Raw genomic sequence first — 14,384 nt, 5'->3', positions numbered from 1 at the left:
AAGGTGTATGGAGAGGAGCCGCGCGTGTACGAGCTGTACGGAGAGGAGCCGCGCGTGTACGAGCTGTACGGAGAGGAGCCGCGCGTGTACGAGCTGTACGGAGCGGAACCGTGCGTGTACGAGGTGTGCAGAGCGGAGCCGCACGTGTACGAGGTGTGTGGAGCAGAGACACGCATATACGAGGTGTGTGGAGCTGAGCCGCACGTGTACGAGGTGTGTGGAGCTGAGCCGCGCGTGTACGAGGTGTGTGGAGCACAGCCGCGCATGTATGAGGTGCGCGGAGCGGATCCGCACGTGTACAAGGTGTACGGAGCGGAGCCACGCGTGTACAAGGTGTATGGAGCGGAGCCGCGCGTGTACGAGCTGTACGGAGAGGAGCCGCGCGTGTACAAGGTGTGCGGAGCGGAGCCGCGCGTGTACGAGGTGTGCGGAGCGGAGCCGCGCGTGTACGAGGTGTGTGGAGCGGAGCCGTGCGTGTTCGAGGTGCACAGAGCAGAGCACTGCGTGTACGAGTGTGCGGAGCGGATCCGCGCGTGTCCAAGTGTGCGCAGAGGAGCCGCGCGTGTACGAAATGTGCAGAGCAAAGCAGCGCATGTACGAGGTGTGTGGAGCTGAAGACACGCGTGTACGAGGTGTGTGGAGCTGAGCCGTGCGTGTACGAGGTGTGTGAAGCACAGCCGCGCGTGTATGAGGTGCGCGGAGCGGAGCGGATTCGCACGTGTACAAGGTGTACGGAGCGGAGCCGCGCGTGTGCAAGGTGTAAGGATCAGAGCCGTACGTGTACGAGCTGTACGGAGCGGAGCCGCGCGTGTACGAGGTGTACGGAGCGGAACCGTGCGTGTACGAGGTGTACGGAGCGGAGCCACGCTTGTACGAGGTGTACAAAGCGGAGCCACGCGTGTAGGAGGTGTATGGAGCAGAGTCTCCAGTCTACGAGTGTGCGGAGCGGAGCCGCGTGTGTATGAGATGTAAGGAGCAGAGCCGCGCATGTACGAGTGTGCGGAGCGGAGCCGCGAGTGTACGAGGTGTACAGAGCAGAGTCACACGTGTATGAGGGGTACGGAGCAGAGCTGCGCATGTACGAGGTGTACGGAGCAGAGCCGCGCATGTACGAGTGTGCGGAGCGGAGCCACGCGTGTACGAGTGTGCGGAGCGGAGCCGCGAGTGTACGAGGTGTACGGAGCAGAGACGCGCGTGTACGAGTGTGCGGAGCCGCGGGTGTACGAAGTGTACAGAGCAGAGCCGCGCGTGTACGAGTGTGCGGAGCGGAGCCGCGTGTGTACGAGATGTAAGGTGCAGAGCTGCGCGTGTATGAGTGTGCGGAGCGGAGCCGCGAGTGTACGAGGTGTTCGGAGCAGTCACACGTGTATGAGGTGTACGGTGCAGAGCCGCGCGTGTACGAGGTGTACGGAGCAGAGCCGCGCGTGTACGAGTGTGCGAAGCGGAGCCGCCCATGTACGAGTGTGCGGAGCGGAGCCACGCGTGTACGAGGTGTACAGAGCAGAGCCGCACGTGTACGAGGTGTACAGAGCAGAGCAGCGAGTGTACGACGTGTAAGGAGCGGACCCACGCGTGTACGAGGTGTACAGAGCAGAGCAGCGCATGTACGACGTGTAAGGAGCGGAGCCACGCGTGTACGAGATGGAGCGAAACCGTGCGTGTATGAGGTGTGCGGAGCAGAGTCGCGCATTTACAAGGTGAGCAGAGCAGCGCGTGTACGAGGTGTACGGAGCGGAACCGCACGTCTACGATGTGTGCGGAGCGGAGTGGAGCCGCACGTGTACAAGGTGTACGGAGAGACGCCGCCAAGTACGAGGTGTACGGAGCAAAACTGCGCAAGTACGAGGTGTACGGAGCGTAGACGTGCGTGTACAAGGTGTGCAGAGCAGCGCGTGTACGAGTGTTCAGAGTGGAGCGGAGCCGCGCATGTACGAGGTGTACGGAGTGGAGCCACGCTTGTATGAAGAGTACGGACCGGAGCCACGCGTTTACGAAGTGTACGGAGCAGAGCCGCGCGTGTTCGAGGTGTACAGAGCGGAGCCGCGCATGTACGAGTGTGCGGAGCGGAGTCGCGTGTGTACGAGGTGTACGGAGCAGAGTCACGCGTGTACAAAGCAGAGCTGCACGTGTACGAGGTGTACGAAGCAGAGCCGCGCGTGTACGAGGTGTGCGGAGCGGAGCCGCGCGTGTACGAGGTGTGTGGAGCGGAGCCGTGCGTGTTCGAGGTGCACAGAGCAGAGCACTGCGTGTACGAGTGTGCGGAGCGGATCCGCGCGTGTCCAAGTGTGCGCAGAGGAGCCGCGCGTGTACGAAATGTGCAGAGCAAAGCAGCGCATGTACGAGGTGTGTGGAGCTGAAGACACGCGTGTACGAGGTGTGTGGAGCTGAGCCGTGCGTGTACGAGGTGTGTGAAGCACAGCCGCGCATGTATGAGGTGCGCGGAGCGGAGCGGATTCGCACGTGTACAAGGTGTACGGAGCGGAGCCGCGCGTGTGCAAGGTGTAAGGATCAGAGCCGTACGTGTACGAGCTGTACGGAGCGGAGCCGCGCGTGTACGAGGTGTACGGAGCGGAACCGTGCGTGTACGAGGTGTACGGAGCGGAGCCACGCTTGTACGAGGTGTACAAAGCGGAGCCACGCGTGTAGGAGGTGTATGGAGCAGAGTCTCCAGTCTACGAGTGTGCGGAGCGGAGCCGCGTGTGTATGAGATGTAAGGAGCAGAGCCGCGCATGTACGAGTGTGCGGAGCGGAGCCGCGAGTGTACGAGGTGTACAGAGCAGAGTCACACGTGTATGAGGGGTACGGAGCAGAGCTGCGCATGTACGAGGTGTACGGAGCAGAGCCGCGCATGTACGAGTGTGCGGAGCGGAGCCACGCGTGTACGAGTGTGCGGAGCGGAGCCGCGAGTGTACGAGGTGTACGGAGCAGAGACGCGCGTGTACGAGTGTGCGGAGCCGCGGGTGTACGAAGTGTACAGAGCAGAGCCGCGCGTGTACGAGTGTGCGGAGCGGAGCCGCGTGTGTACGAGATGTAAGGTGCAGAGCTGCGCGTGTATGAGTGTGCGGAGCGGAGCCGCGAGTGTACGAGGTGTTCGGAGCAGTCACACGTGTATGAGGTGTACGGTGCAGAGCCGCGCGTGTACGAGGTGTACGGAGCAGAGCCGCGCGTGTACGAGTGTGCGAAGCGGAGCCGCCCATGTACGAGTGTGCGGAGCGGAGCCACGCGTGTACGAGGTGTACAGAGCAGAGCCGCACGTGTACGAGGTGTACAGAGCAGAGCAGCGAGTGTACGACGTGTAAGGAGCGGACCCACGCGTGTACGAGGTGTACAGAGCAGAGCAGCGCATGTACGACGTGTAAGGAGCGGAGCCACGCGTGTACGAGATGGAGCGAAACCGTGCGTGTATGAGGTGTGCGGAGCAGAGTCGCGCATTTACAAGGTGAGCAGAGCAGCGCGTGTACGAGGTGTACGGAGCGGAACCGCACGTCTACGATGTGTGCGGAGCGGAGTGGAGCCGCACGTGTACAAGGTGTACGGAGAGACGCCGCCAAGTACGAGGTGTACGGAGCAAAACTGCGCAAGTACGAGGTGTACGGAGCGTAGACGTGCGTGTACAAGGTGTGCAGAGCAGCGCGTGTACGAGTGTTCAGAGTGGAGCGGAGCCGCGCATGTACGAGGTGTACGGAGTGGAGCCACGCTTGTATGAAGAGTACGGACCGGAGCCACGCGTTTACGAAGTGTACGGAGCAGAGCCGCGCGTGTTCGAGGTGTACAGAGCGGAGCCGCGCGTGTACGAGTGTGCGGAGCGGAGTCGCGTGTGTACGAGGTGTACGGAGCAGAGTCACGCGTGTACAAAGCAGAGCTGCACGTGTACGAGGTGTACGAAGCAGAGCCGCGCGTGTACGAGTGTGTGGAGCGGAGCCGCCCGTGTACGAGGTGTACCGAGCGGAGCCGCACGTTTACGAGGTGTCTCTGCATACAGCTGAATTTTACCACCACAAAAGGACTAGGTGGACTCTGGCTAGCAACAGAAAAAAAATTATATTTTTTTTACTGTGCATACAAATCAATTTCACCCCCAAAAAATGATAAGGTGGGCTACTATAGCTTGCGCTATCACACTGGCAAATTATAAAAATATATTTTTGTGTTCTGCACTCAGCTCTGTATAACAGCTGAATTTCAATCCCACAAAATGAAAAGGTATGCTAGTCTTTATTAAAGCCATAAAAAATAAATAAAAAGTTGAATAAAATGTAACACTAAAGCCAAGTTCACACAACATGAAGACTGCATTTTTTTATGTTCGCACCATACAACAAAATAACAATCTTATTATTGTGTGTTTGCTGAGTTTCTTTTGAGTTTTCCCCCTTAAAATGTGTTTTGGTGAAGCTGTGAATCTACATTTTTAATACTACAGAAAAACTTAGATTTTTGAGCTTAAAAATGTTTTTTTTTTTTTACAGGCTCCACAGAGGCTTATATATATATATAATAAAATGCATGAAATCCGCACAGTTCAGCAGCGTCTTTAGACTCACTGCAGGCGTAGATTTCATTAAATCACATCCACTGCACTTGCACATTTAGGCCGTGTTCAGATGTAGCATAAGTGCTGTGTTTTTTCAGCTGCTTTTTTGGAACAGTCATTTTGCAGCATTTAAATGGCCAAGAAAAGTGGATGTGATTTCATGAAAACGGCTCTGTGGTCTAAAGACGCTGCTGATCTGTACGGTTATGGTTTATTTTACGTCTAGAGGCTTCTATGTGGAGCCTAAAAAGAGAGAAAACGCAGGTAAAAAGACTGCAGGTACCTTAAGTGCAGAATCAAAGCTATTCTGTATTATAACAAAAAATGAACAATGCGGCTTCACATCTGCACCAAAAAACATCAAATAAGGGGGAAAAGGCATAAAAAATGCAGCAAGTACGCAATAATCAGAGAAGATTGTTATTGTGTAGTTTGGTGTGGACATCTGCAGAAAACAAAAAAAAAATACAGTATTTATTCAACATGTGAACACGGCCTTGCAGACACAAAAAAGCCAATGTCAAATAGTGAAGCTACATAAAGATGAGAAAGTGGAATGGACAGAAAATAAATCCATAGATCCCAAGTGAAAGAAGCACGACGCACAGATGACACCATGCCAGCTTCATCAAAAGTCACGCCGGATGAGGTAAGGTTAGTAGTGACGCATGAGCGTGTTCTCTTAACCCTCTCACAGAGCACGCTCAGGTGCTGCCTGAGTATTTTCGGCATCTATGCTCGAGCCGCCGCGGCTGCATGTGTCGCGGCTGTTAGACAGCTGTGACACATGCAGGGATTGCATGTTTGTTAGGCAATCCCTGCATGTGTCACAGCTGTCTAACAGCCCCAGCGGCCCGAGCATAGATACCGAGCACGCCGAAAATACTCGGGCAGCACCCGAGCGTGCTCGGTGAAAGGGTAAACCGAGCATGCTCGTGCAACACTATAGGTAAGAGATTCGTGGCCTCCTGTCCAGCGTCCCAAGAATTGATCCTCTCAGCTCTAGTTCCAACTGTCCCGGATACGGTGAACAGCCCCGTATAAATAAACTAGCTACTGTGAGCGAAATACGCTCTCTTCTATGCCTTCCGAACTCCAAATTAATAAGATTTGTTTTACGAGCGCTCAGGAAATCAATACAGCACAGCCTTGTATGGTGTACTAGAAAAGACTTCTGCTTTATTAGCACATGTGGCACTTTAAATAGGGTCAGAGACAAAGGAATAGTTCCCTCTGACCTATGAACCAATAGTAACCTTAAGGGAGTGAATAGTAATGTGAAACCTCACTGCCCATCAGTGTTACCTGATGACCATTACCTAAGAGTGAAAACAAAATGGATACCACAGAGAAACAAGATGGATTCTTTTCTCTCACACTACTGAATCCGTTCTACACCCGGGTGGCGAGCATCTTTATTGGTATATATTCTCCCATGCTGGTATGTGCTGCCCCCCTCCTGGTATTTGTGCTGCCCCCATCATCCTATACTGGGATGCATGGCACCTCTCACCCCCCAATCCTGGTATGCGTGGCCCCTCTCATCCCCCAATGCTGGTATGTGTGGCCCCCTCATCCCCCAATCCTGGCATGCATGGTACCCCTCATCCCCCAATCCTGGTATGCGTGGCCCCCCTCATTGCCCAATGCTGGTATGCGTGGCACCCCTCATCCCCAATCCTGGTATGCATGGCACCCCTCATCCCCCAATCCTGGTATGTATGGCATCCGTCATCCTCTAATCCTGGTATGCATAGGGCCCCTCATCCCCCAATCCTGGTATGGATGGGGCCCCTCACCCCCCAATCCTGGTATGTATGGGCCCCTTACCCCCCATCCTGGTATGTATGGCATCCCTCATCCCCCAATCCTGGTATGCATGGCGTCCCTCATCCCCCAATCCTGGTATGCATGGCGTCCCTCATCCCCCAATCCTGGTATGCATGGCGTCCCTCATCCCTCAATCCTGGTATGCATGGCGTCCCTCATCCCCCAATCCTGGTATGCATGGCGTCCCTCACCCCCCAATACTGGTATGCATGGCGTCCCTCACCCCCCAATCCTGGTATGTGTGGCCCCCTCATCTCTTTCACGCTGCACACACATACAAAAAAATAAACACTTATACTCACCTTTCTTCCCTGTGCTCCAGCGCTGCTGTGTCCTGCTCTGCCGGGGGAGGAGGGCGGCGCCGGAGTACGTGCGTGCCCATACCGCGCTGTCCGGCGCCACTTTGCTGAAGAGACACTGCAAATGTGTCTTCAGTAAAATGGCGCTGGATAGCGCTATGCGCATGCGCCGATCCGACGCCTCACTCCTGCCCCGGTCTCCAGCAAAGAGAGAGGCGCCGCGACAACGCTCCTCCCGGTCAGGTAAGTATATAAGTATGCATTCAGTGTCTAGGCATACCGCGATCTCCGGCGCCATACACTGCTCTTACCTGTAACGGCTCCATGCGTTCTTCTGTCTAGAGCCAGACTGCGCGTCGCACATGCGCAGTCTATCGAGGCTTCAGACTGAGGGACGCTTAACTGATTATATTATAGATATAATTATAACACTGTTTATCAATGTACTATATTTTGTTGCTGTGGTGCTCTTTCAGTCATATTTTGATTTCTTTTTTTTATCTGCAGCATGTGGTCTGAAGAGCGGCAGGCACTATCTAGTACCGTCCTCTCGTGTGGTCTGAGGCACGGCAGGCACAATCTAGTACCGTCCTCCCGTGCAGTCTGAGGCACGGAAGGCACAATCTAGTACCGTCCTCCCGTGTGGTCTGAAGAGCGGCAGGCACTATCTAGTACAGTCCTCCCGTGTGGTCTGAAGAGCGGCAGGCACAATCTAGTACAGTCCTCCCGTGTGGTCTGAAGAGCGGCAGGCACAATCTAGTACCGTCCTCTCGTGTGGTCTGAGGCACGGCAGGCACTATCTAGTACCGTCCTCCCGTGCGGTCTGAGGCACGGCAGGCACAATCTAGTACCGTCCTCCCGTGCGGTCTGAAGAGCGGCAGGCACTATCTAGTACCGTCCTCCCGTGCGGTCTGAGGCACGGCAGGCACTATCTAGTACCGTCCTCCCGTGCGGTCTGAGGCACGGCAGGCACAATCTAGTACCGTCCTCTCGTGTGGTCTGAGGCACGGCAGGCACAATCTAGTACCGTCCGACTTCTTTACAGCACTCTAGGGCATACAGGTGGTGGTCATACTTTATATGGGGAAAAACAGGTGACAGGTTCCCTTAAGGCTGTGTGCCCACGATGCATTTTTTAAGCAAAAACGCTGCAGAAACGCTTAAAAAACACATGGTAGAAGGCCTGCCATGTTCCCCAATGATAATCCGCATGTGCTGTGCACATGCTGCGGAAATTTCCGCTGCGGATTATCATTGCGGAAAAAACCACAGCACTACCAATTATTTTGCGGAAGTGCTGCATTTTCGCCGCCATTGACTTGCATTAGATCGCATGGATTACGCATCACTGTATATGTAGATGCGCATTCCATGCGTTCTAGTGTGCGGATGGTACCCAGGTATAGAGGAGAGGAGACCGTCCTCCGGACCAGGGTACCATAGAAAACTGCAAAGAAAAAAAAAAGAAAAAAAGAAAAAATAAATATATACTTACCTTCTGGCGGCCACCCGCTGCACTCCTCCTCTCATGCCGGCAGTTCGCGATGTACTGAAGGACCTGCGCTGACATTATAGTCATGTGACAGGTCACGCGACGCTGACGTTGGCAGGTCCTTCAGTGTATCGCTGCTGGCAAGGGAGAACGGAGGGAAAGCAGGACACCGGGGGCCATCAGAGGGTAATTATATATTTATTTTTTACCATTCTTTCGGTCACACTATATAAATCCATGCCGGTTGCATGGATTTATTTAGTGTGACCAAGTTGTCAAACACTTTCCAAGTGATGCTAAAATCGCTTGGAAAGCGCTTGACAACCCGCATGCGGAAATGCAAGTGAATAACCCTTCACTTCCGCTTGTCAATGGCAGCAAAACGCATGCACAATCCGCATGTACAATCCACATGTACAATCCGCATTGTGATGCAGCAGGCATCCCTTTAAAGGTTCAGTGTGTGTTTTGACGGACCACGTACCTCCCTCAGCTGACTGGTCACATGACTGTGACATCACACAGGTCCTTTTGCACAACAGAAGGTCTGGACATGTGACTGTGAGATAAGCACAGGTCCTGTGGCTGTTTCTATAGGATATAAAAACCCTGGTAATTTGAGACAGAAGTGTGCAGGGGTGCAAGGGGTGTGATAGGCCTGAGGCCTGTTAACTGTTACCCGTGTGTGTGGCACCGTGTGAGGCCTGGTGAGGCCTGATGAAGCTTGGTGGACTCCTGGAGGGTGAAGCCTGGATCCTTGTGTGTGTAAGCGATGCCAGTAAGCCTTGGAGAGCCAGAGGCTTTGGAGGATAAGCGTCCTGGAGGGCAGAGCCTGGATCTGTGTGTGTGAGAGATGCCAGTGGCCTTGGAGGGGATAAGGGCTGGAGACCACGTGTGGTAAGCTGTAGAGCCACAGTGGTGGTGGAACCAAATGGACTGAAGCAGCTAAAACCTGACAAAGGTAATACACTTTGTTATATGGACATTGCTATAGTATTACCTTGCTGAAGGCTGTATCTGGAGCCAAGTGGGCCTGTCTGCCACTTGGGCTCGTGGACATTATATGTGTGAACTGCGGTTTATGAAGTATAATAAACTGCTGAAGTGTGAAAACCGGAAAGACATTGCTGGTGTGCATTAATTGACGCGCTGCAGCGAGTATTCCCCAGGATGATGACTAGCGCTGCCATACAGCATGGACGATCCGCATGGACGATCCGCATGGACGATCCGCATGGACGATCCGCATGCATTTTTTTCTGCCAGGGAGTTGCAGAAACTCTCAGGATAAAATCCTGAGCATTTCTGCATCGTGGGCACACAGCCTAAATCAGGTTTTCATCTATGCAGCTTGTACAAGTGAACTTCATTGTTTCAAAGGTGGGTTACCTGTCTAAGCCATGTTATTACAGTACCTTTTATATGGTTTACACAGGTGCATCATGGGCTTTTCCTGCCCTATGAGTAAAATGAAAGGCTAAAATACAATGTGGAAACTTAATCAGAGAAATGTTTTATTTACATTCAGAACAGGTTTAAAAGAAACAAAATAACCATTACCACAGAAATCTCAAACGTTTAATTGTAGAAATATTATAGAAATAACATTTTACCATTATGTATAGAAATAATTCTAATTTAATAAAAGTGCATTTATGGGAGGATTGTGGGTAAGGTCTTTGGCTTTGCCCCGACCCCTCGGCCGGCCTCCGGTGTCTGATGTCTCAGCGTCCTGGAACTGAGATCATGATGCTGCTTTGGATAGCAAATCAATAGCCTTGAAAAACCCAGGAATAAGGGAAGGGGGTCTTTAGGGAAATTGGTCTCGAAAACAAGGCAGCGTGGAAAAATCTATTTTGTGGCTGTAGTCGACAACATCTCAGACCCAAGCGTTGTTGACTACCGAGAGCCACTCATCCTGGAACCAAAGGAGATGGCCATCCACCCTGAGAAACATCCCAGGTGGGAATCTTCAGGATCCGGGCCTGGCAGACCAGCGCTGGTGGGTTCGTTGATGCCAGGAGGGGGCTAGCCTAAAGGAAGGTCTCTTCTTTTCCTGGTGGGCCGGAGTGTTGTCCTTTTGGTTGCTTTTCTACACTGAAAATTTCCGAAAGGACCAAAACTGGACTGTGCGTCTCTTGGGAGGAGGGCATTTGGCCCTCTGTTGCAGAAACAAAATACTCTTACCCCCCATGGCATTAGAGATCATCTTATCTAGTTCTTCGAACAAGGCAGGAGCCCTGGAAGGTGAGGCTGGTGGACTTTTTGGAAGCTGAATACAAGTTCCATGATTTCAGCTATGAGGCCATGGGGATGGTGATGTTGCCGGCTGCCAGGGCTGAATAGGGGGCTGCAGGGGGGCGGGCACACTCTCCTTATGGGGTCTCTGGGGGGATATAATGTTTGCAGGGGGCCATCTGCTGGGACGCCCCCCCCCCCACAAGCGTGCATCATCCGCCCCCCCCCCCACAAGCGTGCATCGTCCGCCCCCCCCCCCCCCACAAGCGTGCATCGTCCGCCCCCCCCCCACACAAGCGTGCATCGTCCGCCCCCCCCCCACACAAGCGTGCATCGTCCGCCCCCCCCCACACAAGCGTGCATCGTCTGCCCCCCCACAAGCGTGCATCATCTGCCCCCCCACAAGCGTGCATCATCTGCCCCCCCACAAGCGTGCATCGTCTGCCCCCCCACAAGCGTGCATCATCTGCCCCCCCACAAGCGTGCATCATCTGCCCCCCCACAAGCGTGCATCATCTGCCCCCCCACAAGCATGCATCATCCACCCCAGAATACCTCCAGAGCCCGCAGCATGCCCTCAGTATCCCCACAGAGCACCCAGAGCCCGCAGCATGCACCCATAGCCCCCACAAGCCTGCAGCATCCCTCCAGAGCAACCACCAGCCCACAGCATGCCCCCACCAGAGCCATAGACATGCCACCACAGCCCGCAGCATCCCCACAGAGCCCCCACATGCGTGCATCATCAGCCCACCCCAGAGCCCCCACGAGCAAGCAGCATGCCCCCAGCGTCCCCACAAACCCGCAGCATTCCTCCAGAGCCACCACCAGCCCGCAGCATGCCCACACAGCCCCCACCAGAGCAATAGACATGCCACCACAGCCCGCAGCATGCCCCCAGCATCCCCACCAGCCCGCAGCATCCCTCCAGAGCCACCACCAGCCCGTAGCATGCCCATAGAGCCCCCACCATGCCCTCAGCATCCCCACCAGCCCGCAGCATCCCCGCAGAGCCACCACCAGCCCGCAGCATCCCCCCAGAGCCACCACGAGCCCGCAGCATCCCACCAGCCCGCAGCATGCCTAGACAGCCCCCACTAGAGCAATAGACATGCCACCACCAGCCCGCAGCATCCCCCCAGAGCCACCACCAGCCCGCAGCATCCCCCCAGAGCCACCACGAGCCAGCAGCATCCCTCCAGAGCCCCCACCAGTCCGCAGCATGCCCCCACAAGCCCGCAGCATTCCTCCAGAGCCACCACCAGCCCGTAGCATGCCCACGGAGCTCCCAGAGCCCCCACACGCGTGCATCATCCCCCCCCCCCAGAGCCCCCCCAAGCGTGCATCATCCGCCCCCCCAAGCGTGCATCATCCGCCCCCCCCAAGCGTGCATCATCCGCCCCCCCAAGCGTGCATAATCCGCCCCCCCCAAGCGTGCATAATCCGCCCCCCCCAAGCGTGCATAATCCGCCCCCCCCAAGCGTGCATAATCCGCCCCCCCCAAGCGTGCATAATCCGCCCCCCCCCAAGCGTGCATAATCCGCCCCCCCCCAAGCGTGCATAATCCGCCCCCCCCCCAAGCGTGCATAATCCGCCCCCCCCCCAAGCGTGCATAATCCGCCCCCCCCCACAAGCGTGCATAATCCGCCCCCCCCCACAAGCGTGCATCATCCGCCCCCCCCCCCACAAGCGTGCATCATCCGCCCCCCCCCCCACAAGCGTGCATCATCCGCCCCCCCCAAGCGTGCATCATCCGCCCCCCAAGCGTGCATCATCCGCCCCCCCCAAGCGTGCATCATCCGCCCCCCCCAAGCGTGCATCATCCGCCCCCCCCAAGCGTGCATCATCCGCCCCCCCAAGCGTGCATCATCCGCCCCCCCCCAAGCGTGCATCATCCCCCCCCCCACAAGCGTGCATCATCCGCCCCCCCCCCCACAAGCGTGCATCATCCGCCCCCCCCCCACAAGCGTGCATCATCCGCCCCCCCCACAAGCGTGCATCACCAAGCCCGCAGCATCCCCCCCCAGAATACCTCCAGAGCCCGCAGCATGCACCCAGAGCCCCCACAAGCCTGCAGCTTCCCTCCAGAGCAACCACCAGCCCGCAGCATGCCCCCACCAGAGCCATAGACATGCCACCACAGCCCGCAGCATCCCCCCAGAGCCCCCACATGCGTGCATCATCCCCCCCAGAGCCCCCACAAGCGTGCATCATCCGCCCCCCCCCACAAGCGTGCATCATCCACCCCCCCCACAAGCGTGCATCACCAAGCCCGCAGCATCCCCCCCCAGAATACCTCCAGAGCCTGCAGCATGCCCTCAGCATCCCCACAAAGCACTCAGAGCCCGCAGCATGCACCCAGAGCCCCCACAAGCCTGCAGCATCCCTCCAGAGCAACCACCAGCCCGCAGCATACCCCCACCAGAGCCATAGACATGCCACCACAGCCCGCAGCATCCCCCCAGAGCCCCCACATGCGTGCATCATCCGACCCCCCCCCCCCCAGAGCCCCCACACGGGTGCATCATCCCCCCCGCAGATTACCTCCAGAGCCCGCAACATGCTCCCACAGAACCCGCACCAGCCCCATAGAGCACCCACGAGCCCGCAGCATGCCCCCAGAGCCACAAGCCCACAGCATGCCCCCACAGAGCCACCACGAGCCCGCAGCATCCCTCCAGAGCCCCCACCAGCCAGCAGCATGCCCCCAGCATCCCTCCAGAGCCCCCACAAGCCCGCAGCATCCCTCCAGAGCCACCACCAGCCCGCAGCATCCCTCCAGAGCCACCACCAGCCCGCAGCATGCCCACAGAGCCCCCGCCAGAGCCATAGACATGCCACCACAGCCCGTAGCATCCCCACAGAGCTCCCAGAGCCCCCACACGCGTGCATCATCAGCCCACAGCATGCCCCCACCATCCCCCACAGACCCGCAGCATCCCTCCAGAGCCACCACCAGCTCGTAGCATGCCCACAGAGCCCCCACCAGAGACATAGACATGCCACCACAGCCGGCAGCATCCCCACAGAGCTCCCAGAGCCCCCACACGCGTGCATCATCATCAATCGTCATCATCCCAGACCACCCAAAGCCCGCAGCACCCCCCCAGAGCCCAGCACTGACCTCCTCCTGAAGCGTCACCGTATCACTTTCTGCATGAATCTATGGCGTCTGGTGCTAAACTAGAACACGCCCATAATGCAGTCAGGACACGCCCACGGAAACGACGTCATACCTGGAAGGAGCCCATACATTCTAGCGTTTACCAGGGAGGAGGCTGCAGAGCGAGTGGTTGGTGGTGAAGCTGCTGAGTATTGGGGAGACATGGCGGATGACTGCGCACCCCACACTGAGCTCCCGGGGGGCAGTCTCAGTCCGGGGGGGGCACCCTGGCTTCCTGTGGATGTGGTTAGTCCCCTGCACTATAGAGAGCGGCACATAGACTGCTGTAGAGCAGCAATGGTCGGTGACGGGTCAGAGCCGGGGATTACAGGGGGCCGCAGCCTCTCACCTGTCAGCAGTTGGACTATAAACCAGGTTTCCAGTCACTGACAGTATGGCTGGAGCTCTGCCCATTATGCACTGTTAGAACTTGGCGATGTCTGCCATGTTTGGAGGTTCCTGGATTCTGTATTTTTCTGCACAGGGTTTGTCCATGAGAAAAAGGAACACAGAGCGCCAGTCCTGGCCACAGGTTGTGTCTGGTACTACAGCTCCGGTCTAGTGACGTGACAGGTGCTGTGCCCAGGGGTGGCGCTGTAATACAACAGCTCTGACTTTCTACTCTGGGACAACTTCTGTAAGGCTGAATTCACACATCTGTGCTCCACGGACCGAGCTCAGACCTGACAACCGCTGGGTCACCAGTGCTGATCTGTGATTACCTCCTAGGAATAGATGAGGCACTGATCAGGTCCGGAGAGCCGGGCCGGGTCCTCGGATCCCACCACGGATGTGTGAATTCCTCCTTAAGTTAATATCTTAGTGTTA

Source organism: Phyllobates terribilis, unplaced genomic scaffold (assembly GCF_046119375.1).
Source record: "Phyllobates terribilis strain yellow unplaced genomic scaffold, ASM4611937v1 Scaffold_155__1_contigs__length_4435156, whole genome shotgun sequence".
In the NCBI taxonomy this organism is placed as follows: domain Eukaryota; kingdom Metazoa; phylum Chordata; class Amphibia; order Anura; family Dendrobatidae; genus Phyllobates; species Phyllobates terribilis.
Note: the sequence above shows the minus strand (reverse complement) of the source record.